Source organism: Triticum dicoccoides, chromosome 2B, assembly GCF_002162155.2.
Source record: "Triticum dicoccoides isolate Atlit2015 ecotype Zavitan chromosome 2B, WEW_v2.0, whole genome shotgun sequence".
NCBI lineage: Eukaryota > Viridiplantae > Streptophyta > Magnoliopsida > Poales > Poaceae > Triticum > Triticum dicoccoides.
The window spans coordinates 737,148,084-737,160,471 of NC_041383.1; positions in this window are offsets into that span (position 1 = coordinate 737,148,084).

Below are 12,388 nucleotides of genomic sequence, written 5' to 3' on the forward strand. Positions count from 1 at the left end.
TCCTTGAGTATCCCAGTTGCACTAGAGTCAATAATCTAGTTCACATCGCCATGTGATTTAACATCAATAGTTCACATATGTATGTGGTTAACACCCATAGTTCACATCGACATGTGACCAACACCCAAAGGGTTTACTAGAGTCGGTAATCTAGTTCACATCGCTATGTGATTAACACCCAAAGAGTACTAAGGTGCGATCATGTTTTGCTTGTGAGATAATTTTAGTCAACGGGTCTGTCACATTCAGATCCGTAAGTATTTTGCATATTTCTATGTCTACAATGCTCTGCACGGAGCTACTCTAGCTAATGTCTCCCACTTTCAATGTGTATCTAGATCGAGACTTAGAGTCATCGAAATTGGTGTCAAAGCTTGCATCGACGTAACTCTTTACGACGAACTCTTTATCACCTCCATAACCAAGAAATATTTCCTTATTCCACTAAGGATAATTTTGACCGTTGTCCAGTGATCTACTCCTAGATCACTATTGTACCCTCTTACCAAACTCTTGGTGAGGTACAAAATAGGTCTGGTACTCAGCATAGCATACTTTAGAGAACCTATGACTGAGGCATAGGGAATGACTTTTCATTCTCTTTCTATTTTCTGTTGTGGTCAGGTTTTGAGTCTTTACTCAACTTCACACCTTTGCAACATAGGCAAGAACTCCTTCTCTGACTGTTCCTGCTTGAACTAATTCAAAATCTTGCCAAGGTACATACTCATTGAAAATCTTATCAAGTGTCTTGATCTATCTTTATAGATCTTGATGCTCAATATGTAAGCAACTTCACCGAGGTCTTTCTTTGAAGAACTCCTTTCAAATACTCCATTATGCTTTCTAGAAAATTCTACATCATTTCTGATCAACAATATGTCATTTACATATACTTATCAGAAAGGTTGTAGTGCTCCCACTAACTTTCTTGTAAATACAGGCTTCACCGCAAGTCTGTATAAAACTATATGCTTTAATCAACTCATCAAAGCGTATATTCCAACTCCGATATGCTTGCACCAGTCCACAGATGGATCGCTGGAGCTTGCACATTTTGTTAGCACCATTAGGATTGACAAAAACTTCTGGTTGCATCATATACAACTCTTCTTTAATAAATCCATTAAGGATTGCAGTTTTGTTATCCATTTTCTAGATTTCATAAAATGCGGCAATTGCTAACATGATTCGGACAGACTTTAAGCATCGATACGAGTGAGAAAATCTCATCATAGTCAACACCTTGAACTTTTTCAAAAACCTTTTTCGACAAGTCTAGCTTTGTAGATAGTAACACTACTATCAGTGTTAGTCTTCCTCTTGAAGATCCATTTATTTTATATGGCTTGCCGATCATCGGGTTGTTGGGAAACGTAGGAATTTCAAAAAAAATTCCTACGCACACACAAGATCATGGTGATGCATAGCAACGAGAGGGGAGAGTGTGTCCACGTACCCTCGTAGACCGAAAGCGGAAGCGTTAGAACAACGCGGTTGATGTAGTCGTACGTCTTCACGATCCGACCAATCCAAGTACTGAACGTACAGCACCTCCGAGTTCAGCACACGTTCAGCTCGATGACGATCCCCGGACTCCGATCCAGCAGGGCGTCAGGGAAGAGTTCTGTTAGCACGACGGCGTGGTGGCGGTGATGATGTTCTACCGACACAGGGCTTCGCCTAAGCACTGCTACGATATGACCGAGGTGGAATATGGTGGAGGGGGGCACCGCACACGGCTAAGGAAGGATCACGAAGATCAACTTGTGTGTTATGGGGTGCCCCCCTGCCCTCGTATATAAAGGAGCAATGGGGGAGGGGGCGGCCGGCCTAGGAGGGGGCGCGCCAAGGGGAGTCCTACTCCCACCGGGAGTAGGACTCCCTCATTTCTTGTTGGAGTAGGAGAAGGGGAAAGAGAGGGAGAGGAACAAGGAAAAGGGGGCTGCGCCCCTTGTCCAATTCGGACCAGAGGGGAGGCGCAAGCCTCCTTCCTTTTGGCCTCTCTCCTCTATTCCCGTATGGCCCAATAAGGCCCATATGCTCCCCGGCGAATTCCCGTAACTCTCCGGTACTCCGAAAATACCCGAATCACTCGGAACCTTTCCGAACTCCAAATATAGTCGTCCAATATATCGATCTTTACATCTCGACCATTTCGAGACTCCACGTCATGTTGCTGATCTCATCTGGGACTCAAAACTCCTTCGATACATCAAAACTCATAAACTCATAATATAACTGTCATCGAAACCTTAAGCGTGCGGACCCTATGGGTTCGAGAGCAATGTAGACATGACCGAAACATGTTTCCAGTCAATAACCAATAGCGGAACCTAGATGCTCATATTGGCTCTCACATATTCTACGAAGATGTTTATCGGTCAAACCGCATAACAACATACGTTGTTCCCTTTGTCATCGGTATGTTACTTGCCCGAGATTCGATCGTAGGTATCTCAATACCTAGTTCAATCTCGTTACCGGCAAGTCTCTTTACTCGTTCCGTAATACATCATCTCGCAACTAACTCATTAGTTGCAATGCTTGCAAGGCTTAAGTGATGTGCATTACCGAGAGGGCCCAGAGATACCTCTCCGACAATCGGAGTGACAAATCCTAATCTCGAAATACGCCAACCCAACATGTACCTTCGAAGACACCTGTAGAGCTCCTTTATAATCACCCAGTTATGTTGTGACGTTTGGTAGCACACAAAGTGTTCCTCCGGTAAACGGGAGTTGCATAATCTCATAGTCATAGGAACATGTATAAGTCATGAAGAAAGCAATAGCAACATACTAAACGATCAAGTGCTAAGCTAACGGAATGGGTCAAGTCAATCACACCATTCTTCTAATGATGTGATCCCGTTAATCAAATGACAACTCATGTCTATGGTTAGGAAACTTAACAATCTTTGATTAACTAGCTAGTCAAGTAGAGGCATACTAGTGACACTATGTTTGTCTATGTATTCACACATGTATTATGTTTCCGGTTAATACAATTCTAGCCTCAATAATAAACATTTATCATGAAATAAGGAAATAAATAATAACTTTATTATTGCCTCTAGGGCATATTTCCTTCAGTCTCCCACTTGCACTAGAGTCAATAATCTACTTCACATCGCCATGTGATTTTACACCAATATTCACATCTGGATGTAATTAATACCCATAGTTCACATCGTCATGTGATCAACACCCAAAGGGTTTACTAGAGTCAATAATCTAGTTCACATCGCTATGTGATTAACACCCAAAGAGTACTAAGGTATGATCATGTTTTGCTTGTGAGAGAAGTTTAGTCAACGGATCTGTCATATTCAGAGTCGTATGTATTTTGCAAATATTCTATGTCCACAATGCTCTGCATGGAGCTACTCTAGCTAATTGCTCCCACTTTCAATATGTATCCAGATTGAGACTTAGAGTCATCTGGATTGGTGTAGAAGCTTGCATCGATGTAACTTTTTACGACGAACTCTTTTATCACCTCCATAATCGAGAAACATATCCTTAGTCCTCACTAAGGATATTCTTGACCGCTGTACAGTGATCTACTCTTAGATCAAAATTGTATTCCTTTGCCAAACTCAGAGCAAGGTATACAATAGGTCTGGTACACATCATAGCATACTTTATAGAACCTATGACTGAGGCATAGGGAATGACTTTTCATTCTCTTTCTATTTTCTGCCATGGTCGGGTTTTGAGTCTTACTCAATTTCACACCTTTGCATCACAGGCAAGAACACTTTCTTTGACTGTTCCATTTTGAACTACTTCAAAATCTTGTCAAGGTATGTACTAATTGAAAATCTTATCAAGCGTCTTGATCTATCTCAATAGACCTTGATGCTCAATACGTAAGCAGCTTCACCGAGGTCTTTCTTTGAAAAACTTCTTTCAAACACTCCTTTATGCTTTCCAGAAAATTCTACATCATTTCCAATTAATAATATGTCATTCACATATAATTATCAGAAAGGCTGTAGTGCTCCCACTCACTTTCTTCTAAATACAGGCCTTTCCAAAAGTCTGTATAAAACCATATGCTTTGATCAACTCATCAAAGCGTATATTCCAACTCTGAGATGCTTGCACCAGTCCATTGATGGATCGCTGGAGCTTGCACATTTTGTTAGCACCTTTAGGATTAACAAAACCTTTTGGTTGCATCATATACAACTCTTCTTTAAAAAACCCATTAAGGAATGCAGTTTTGACATCCATTTGCCAGATTTCATAAAATGTGGCAATTGCTAACATGATTCAGACAGACTTAAGCATCGATACGAGTGAGAAAATCTCATCGTATTCAACACCTTGAACTTGTTGAAAACCTTTCGCAACAAGTCGAGCTTAGTAGATAATAACACTACTATCAGGGTCCGTCTTCCTCTTGAAGATCCATTTATTTAACATGGCTTGCTGATCATCGAGCAAGTCAATCAAAGTCCATACTGTGTTCTCATACATGGATCATATCTCAGATTTTATGGCCTCAAGCCATTTCGCGGAATCTGGGCTCATCATCGCTTCCTCATAGTTCGTAGGTTCATCATGGTCTAGTAACATGACTTCCAGAACATGATTACCGTACCACTCTGGTGCGGATCTTACTCTGGAAGACCTACGAGGTTTGCTATCAACTTGATCTGAAGTTTCATGATCATCATCATTAACTTCCTCACTAATTGGTGTAGGAATCACTAGAACTGATTTCTGTGATGAACTACTTTCCAAAAAGGGAGAAGGTATAATTACCTCATCAAGTTCTACTTTCCTCCCACTCACTTCTTTTGAGAGAAACTTCTTCTCTAGAAAGGATCCATCTTAGCAACGAATAACTTGCCTTCGGATCTGTGATAGAAGGTGTACCCAATAGTTACCTTTGGGTATTCTATGAAGACGCACTTCTCCGATTTGGGTTCGAGCTTATCAGCTTGAAACTTTTTCATATAAGCATCGCATCCCCAAAATTTAAGAAACGACAACTTTGGTTTCTTGCCAAACCACAGTTAATAAGGCGTCGTCTCAACGGATTTTTGATGGTGCCCTATTTAAAGTGAATGCAACTGTCTCTAATGCATAACCCCATAATGATAGTGGTAAATCGATAAGAGACATCATAGATTGCACCATATCCAATAAAGTGTGGTTACGATGTTCGGACACACCATAATGCTGTGGTGTTCCATGTGGCGTCAGCTGTGAAACTATTTCACATTGTTTTATATGAAGGCCAAACTCGTAACTCAAATATTCTTCTCCACAATCAGATCGTAGAAACTTTATTTTCTTGTTACGATGATTCTTCAATTCACTCTAATTTTTTTTGAACATTTCAAATATTTCAGACTTGTTTTTCATTAAGTAGATATACCCATATCTACTCAAATCATCTGTGAAGGTGAGAAAATAACGATACCCGCCGCAAGCTTCAATATTCATTGGACCACATACATCAGTATGTATGATTTCCAATAAATCAGTTGCTCGCTCCATAGTTCCGGAGAACGGCGTTTTAGTCATCTTGCCCATGAGGCACGGTTCGCAAGCATCAAATGATTCATAACCAAGTGATTCCGAAAATCCATCTTTATGGAGTTTCTTCATGCGCTTTACACCGATATGACCCAAACGGCAGTGCCACAAATAAGTTGCACTATCATTATTAACTTTGCATCTTTTGGCATCAATATTATGAATATGTGTATCACTACGATTGAGATCCAACAAACTATTTTCATTGGGTGTATGACCATCGAATGTTTTATTCATGTAAACAGAACAACAATTATTCTTTGACTTTAAATGAATAACAGTATCGCAATAAACATGATCAAATCATATCCATGTTCAATGCAAACGCCAAATAACATTTATTTAGGTTTAACACTAATCCCAAAAGTATAGGGAGTGTGCGATGATGATCATATCAATCTTGGAACCACTTCCAATACACATCGTCACTTCACCCTCAACTAGTCTCTGTTTATTCTATAACTCCTATTTCGAGTCACTAATTTTTAGCAACCGAACAAGTATCAAATACTCAGGGGCTACTATAAACACTAGTAAGGTACACATCAATAACCTGTATATCAAATATACCCTTGTTCACTCTGCCATCCTTCTTATCCACCAAATATTCAGGGTATTTCCGTTTCAAGTGACCATTTCCTTTGCAGTGTAAGCACTCAGTTTCAGGCTTTGATTCAGCTTTGGGCTTCTTCGTGTGAGTGACAACTTGCTTGTCATTCTACTTGAAGTTCCCTTTCTTTCCCTTTGCCCTTTCCTTGAAACTAGTGGTCTTTGTCAATCATCAACACTTGATGCTCTTTCTTGATTTTTACCTTCATCAATTTCAACATCACGAAGAGCTCGGGAATCATTTTCGTCATCCCTTGCATACTTAGTTCATCACAAAGTTCTACTAACTTGGTGATGGTGAGTAGAGAACTCTATCAATCACTATATTATCTGGAAGATTAAGTCCCACTTGATTCAAGCGATTGTAGTACCCAGACAATATGAGCACATGCTCACTAGTTGAGCGATTCTCCTCCATCTTTTAGCCATAGAACTTGTTGGAGACTTCATATCTCTCAACTCGGGTATTTGCTTGAAATATTAACTTCAACTCCTAGAACATCTCATATGGTCCATGACGTTCAAAAGGTCTTTGAAGTTCCAACTCTAAGCCGTTAAGCATGGTGCACTAAACTATCAAGTAGTCATCATATTGAGCTAGCCAAATGTTCATAATGTCTGCATCTGCTCCTGCAATAGGTCTGTCACCTAGCGGTGCATTAAGGACATAATTCTTCTGTGTAGCAATGAGGATAATCCTCAGATCACGGATCCAATCCGCATCATTGCTACTAACATCTTTCAACACAATTTTCTCTAGGAACATATCAAAATAAACATATGAAAGCAACAACGCGAGCTATTGATCTACAACATAATTTGCAAAATACTACCAGGACTAAGTTCATGATAAATTTCAGTTCAATTAATCATATTACTTAAGAACTCCCACTTAGACAGACATCTCTCTATTCATCTAAGTGATCACGTGATCCAAATCAACTAAACCATGTCCGATCATCACATGAGATGGAGTAGTTTTCAATGGTGAACATCACTATGTTGATCATATCTACTATATGATTCACGTTCGACCTTTCGGTCTCCGTGTTCCGAGGCCATATCTGTATATGCTAGGCTCGTCAAGTTTAACCTGAGTATTCCACGTGTGCAACTGTTTTGCAACCGTTGTATTTGAACGTAGAGCCTATCACACCCGATCATCACGTGGTGTCTCAGCACGAAGAACTTTCGCAATGGTGCATACTCAGGGAGAACACTTCTTGATTATTTAGTGAGAGATGATCTTAAAATGCTACCGTCAATCAAAGCAATATAAGATGCATAAAGGATAAACATCACATGCAATCAATATAAGTGATATGATATGGCCATCATCATCTTGTGCTTGTGATCTCCATCTCCGAAGCACCATCATGATCACCATCGTCACCGGCGCGACACCTTGATCTCCATCGTAGCATCGTTGTCGATTACGCCATCTATTGCTTCTACGACTATCGCTACCGCTTAGTGATAAAGTAAAGCAATTACAGGGCGTTTGCATTTCATATAATAAAGCAACAACCAAATGGCTCCTGCCAGTTGCCGATAACTCAGTTACAAAACATGATCATCTCATACAATAAGATATAGCATCATGTCTTAACCATATCACATCACAACATGCCCTGCAAAAACAAGTTAGACGTCCTCTACTTTGTTGTTGCAAATTTTACGTGGCTGCTACGGGCTGAGCAACAACCGTTCTTACCTACGCGTCAAAACCACAACGATAGTTTGTCAAGTTGGTGTTGTTTTAACCTTCGCAAGGACCGGGCGTAGCCACACTCGGTTCAACTAAAGTGAGAGAGACAGACACCCGCCGGTCACCTTTAAGCAATGAGTGCTCGTAGCGGTGAAACCAGTCTCGCGTAAGCGTACGCGTAATGTTGGTCCGGGCCGCTTCATCTCACAATGCCGCTTAACCAAAGTATGACATGCTGGTAAGCAGTATGACTTATATCACCCACAACTCACTTGTGTTCTACTCGTGCATATGAGATCTACACATAAAACCTGGCTCGGATGCCACTGTTGGAGAACGTAGTAATTTCAAAAAAAATCCTACGCACACGCAAGATCATGGTGATGCATAGCAACGAGAGGGGGAGTGTATCTTCATACCCTTGAAGATCGCTAAGCAAAAGCGTTTATCAACGCGGTTGATGTAGTCATACGTCTTCACGATCTGACCAATCCAAGTACCGAACGCACGGCGCCTCCGAGTTCTTCACACGTTCAGCTCGATGACGTCCTCGCCTTCTCGATCTAGCAAGACGGGCAAGGTAGTAGATGAGTTCTGGCAGCACGACGGCATGGTGACGGTGTTGGTGAAGAACAATCTCCGCAGGGCTTCGCCTAAGCACTACGGAAACTATGACGGAGGATAAACTAGAGGGGATGGGGTTGTCGGCACACGGCTTGGTGTTTCTTGATGTGTCCACGTACCCTCATAGACCAAAAGCGGAAGCGTTAGAACAACGCGGTTGATGTATTCGTACGTCTTCACGATCCGACCGATCCAAGTACCGAATGTACGGCACCTCCGAGTTCAGCACACGTTCATCTCGATGATGATCCCCGGACTCCAATCCAGCAGGGTGTCAGGGAAGAGTTCTGTCACATCCCTAGTTCTGGTATGCACTAGGCTAGCCCTTCATGTGAGCATCATGTCTAAATTCTAATGAAATTTGAATTGAGGAATTTTCAAAAGCCTCAGAAGACCTCTAAAAATAACCAACATTTAAATCTCATCAAATGAGTCCAAGAAAATGTTCCTGTTATTCTATGAAAATATTGGCATGAGGTAAAATGCAAACCAATATTTTTGGAGTGACTGAAATATTTATTTTGGGCCTTTTGAATTAAATCAATGACATATTTGAGTTGGATTTATTTCTATTATATAAGAAATAAAGCTCAAACATTTTTGTAAGTTGCATGTGACTTGGGCTAGACCTGAGCTCACATAACAATTTACAGAAAGTTATAAAAATGATTTGATGTTCTAAATCAAATCAAAACAAAATAATAGAAATAGAAAATAAAAATAAAAGAGAGAGAGAGAATAAACTTACCTGGCGCCACCAACCGGCCCAGCACTGTAGCTGGCTAGCCCTGTCCACCACCGCCTCCTCCCTGTCGCCTTCCTCCTCGCGCCAGTAGGCAGGGGCGCGTGCCCGGCGCGCGCAGCCACACGCCGGCCACGTCCTCCCTGCCTGGCTGCCTCCTCCTCCCCCTGAACGTCTCTCGTAGCACCACGCACCCCCCTGGACCGCTCTCACTCTCTCCCGTGCTTCCCCCCTCCTCTGCTCTCTCTCCCTCTCGCACCCGAGCGCCGCTGTTGCCGCCGCTCATCGATGCCGCGCCCCTGAACCACCTCCTCGCCTCCCCGACGCATCCATCAGCCTCGCCGTCGTCGCCGACGCCTTCTGCACCGATCCAAGCGACGTCGGAAGCCCCAAATTGCCGTCCCCGCCGTCTTCTTCAACCTTGGTCTGCCGAGATCGCCATCGCCGCCCCGTTTGCTCCGGTCCCTCCCTGAGCTCGCTGTATGCTTCAACCGACTCCCCGTGAGCTCCTCTTCCTCCTCCCCCTTCCCGTTCTCGCTCTCGAGCACCACAGCAACCGCGCTGAGCTTGGCCGCACCCGCCGCCGCCACCGCATGTCGCCGTCATGGCCACAGCCATGTTGGCTTGATTCCGAGCACGCCATCATCTTCACCATACTCACAGGAGCCCGTAGCCACCACCAGCTCCTTCTCCCGTGCACCACAGCATCGATTCCGCGAACACCCGAACACCGGCCGCCGCATTCGTGCTCGCCGGCGTCATCTCCGGCCACCCCCACACACACTGCCTGCACCACACGACGCGCGAGTCCACCAGCATCACGTAGATGCCCTCCACCGGCTGTTTGGTCGCCGAGACACAAACCTGAGGCTCGCCACCGCGGCTAGCCTCGCCGGCGTCAAGCAGCCGGTGGGTTTGACCCCGCTGACCCGGGGTTGACCTTGTTTGACCCCCCCCAGGGTCGCTGACAAGTGGGCCCAGGGCCCCAGCTTATCCTACTTTAGTTTTTAATTAAGTCTAATTACTCCACTGACATTTCTAGTTAGTAGTAGTTTAACACTAATTAATTTAGATTACTTAGTTAGTCACTGACGTGTGGACCCCACATGTCAGGTTTGACCTGGACCCGGCTCCGTTGATCCGCTGGCGTCACACTGATGTCAGGCTCATGCAGTAAATCATTTTCTAGATTTATTCTTTTTAGGAAATTCCAGAAAATGGTCAAAACTTCTAAAAATCATAGAAATTCAACCGTATCTCCAAATGAAATAAGTTATATATGAAAAATGATCAGAAAAATCCAATCTATCCATCTGTACCATTTTCATGTATGTTTGAACAACGTAAGGTTGTTGTATATGACAATTTGCATAATTGGCATTTAAATAAGCACATATGGAGTTTGAATTTGAACCCTTGGTTCAAACCAACTTCATTTAATCTGTTCTAAGTTGCATTAGCCAAAACACACTCATTTTGCCATGTTATATTCATGCATCATATTGTTGCATTGCATTGATTGTGTTTTCTCTGTGTTGCCGGTATTTGTCCCCTCTCGATAGACTTGGTTCTGACGATGAGTTCGATGACACCGATGAAGAACTATATTATCTTCAGAAGTGCCAGGCAAGCAAAACCCCCCTTGTTCATTCCGATACAATCCCACTCTCTCGCTCCTGCTCTATTTTATTGCATTAGAACAACAACGATACAACTGTTACCTGCTGCGTAGTTGAACCCCTTTATCCTCTGCATGACCTGTCATTGCCACAGTAAATAGATGAAACCCACTAGCATGAGTAGGAATTGTTTGAGCCCTGGTGTGCCTACTCATTCATGCTTGTTTGTCATGCCTCCTACTGCTTAGAGTTGAGTCAGGTCTGATTCATCGGGAATGAATTGGAAAGTGGTGAACATGTCCTACTGTGTGTGAGCTAAGTGTGTGAACACGATTTGGTAAAGTTAGCGGTGAGAGGCCATGTAGGAGCACATGGTGGGTTGTCTCATTGAAACCATCCTCAAGAACTGAGTTCTGTGTTTGTGATCCATGAACAGCTACTACCACACATTGGGTTCCGGTAACTCGGCCCCTCTCGACTTATTAATCAACCCGATCTCTGTCCAGGAGTTGCAACTAGTTTCTGGTGTTTGTAGGTAGTGTTAGTAGTCTACCAAGTGGCACCCGATATAGGTGGGCTTGGGACAGACTAGGCACAGTGGCCCGGTGTACCAAGTGGCACCCGGATGGTGGGCTTGGGAACCCTGCACTACTAGGAAAAGGGCTATAGATGGAAATGACACTAATGGCGCACCAGACTTGTGGTGCGCCATTAGTATATACTAATGGCGCACCGCCTTCTGATGCGCCATTAGTGTTGAAACTACTAATGGCGCACCCTGCCGACGGTGCGCCATTAGTACCAAATTTTTTTTGAACTAGTGCGCCTGTCCAAACATACTAATGGCGCATCCACTGGTGGTGCGCCATTACTAATTGTAACTAGTAATGGCGCACCAGCCAGAAGGTGCGCCACTAATGTTATTTTTTTATTATTGTTTTTATTCCTTTTTTTGCAAAAGTACTAATGGCGCACCACCAGGGGGTGCGCCATTAGTAACCTGGATTACTAATGGCGCATTTGTTGCTGGTGCGCCATTAGTAAGTGGGCAGCAACAAGATATTTTGGACAGCCTCTCCTCCCACGCTCACTTTCTCCCCATCTCATTCTCTCCACCGCCTCCTCCTTGTCTCGGGTGCCTCCTCTTTTTCACCTCATTTCCACCATAGATTCATTCAAATTAAGTGGTTAAGTTACCTTGTTTTGCTAGGTAAGTAAGGGGGGAAGCTATATTTATGTTGTTCTCCCTACAACAATGTGCACATGCACTTTTTATGGCCTAGCTAGATCTATGTATGTTCGTGGTGTTGCATATGTTTGTGGTGTTGCATATGTGTTTGTGTTTGGAGGTGTACCGGTATTTGAAATGCGATAGTTGCCAATATTTTGCCGGAATGTTGATTCATTTCCGTTTCGGCGAGAATTTTGGCATTAAGCATTCTTTTTGGTCCTATTTTTAGGGAAAGTCATGCCAAAATTTTTCTTGGTTCTAAAATATCGTTTTGCTCTACCCCGCAGGCGACCATGGTCC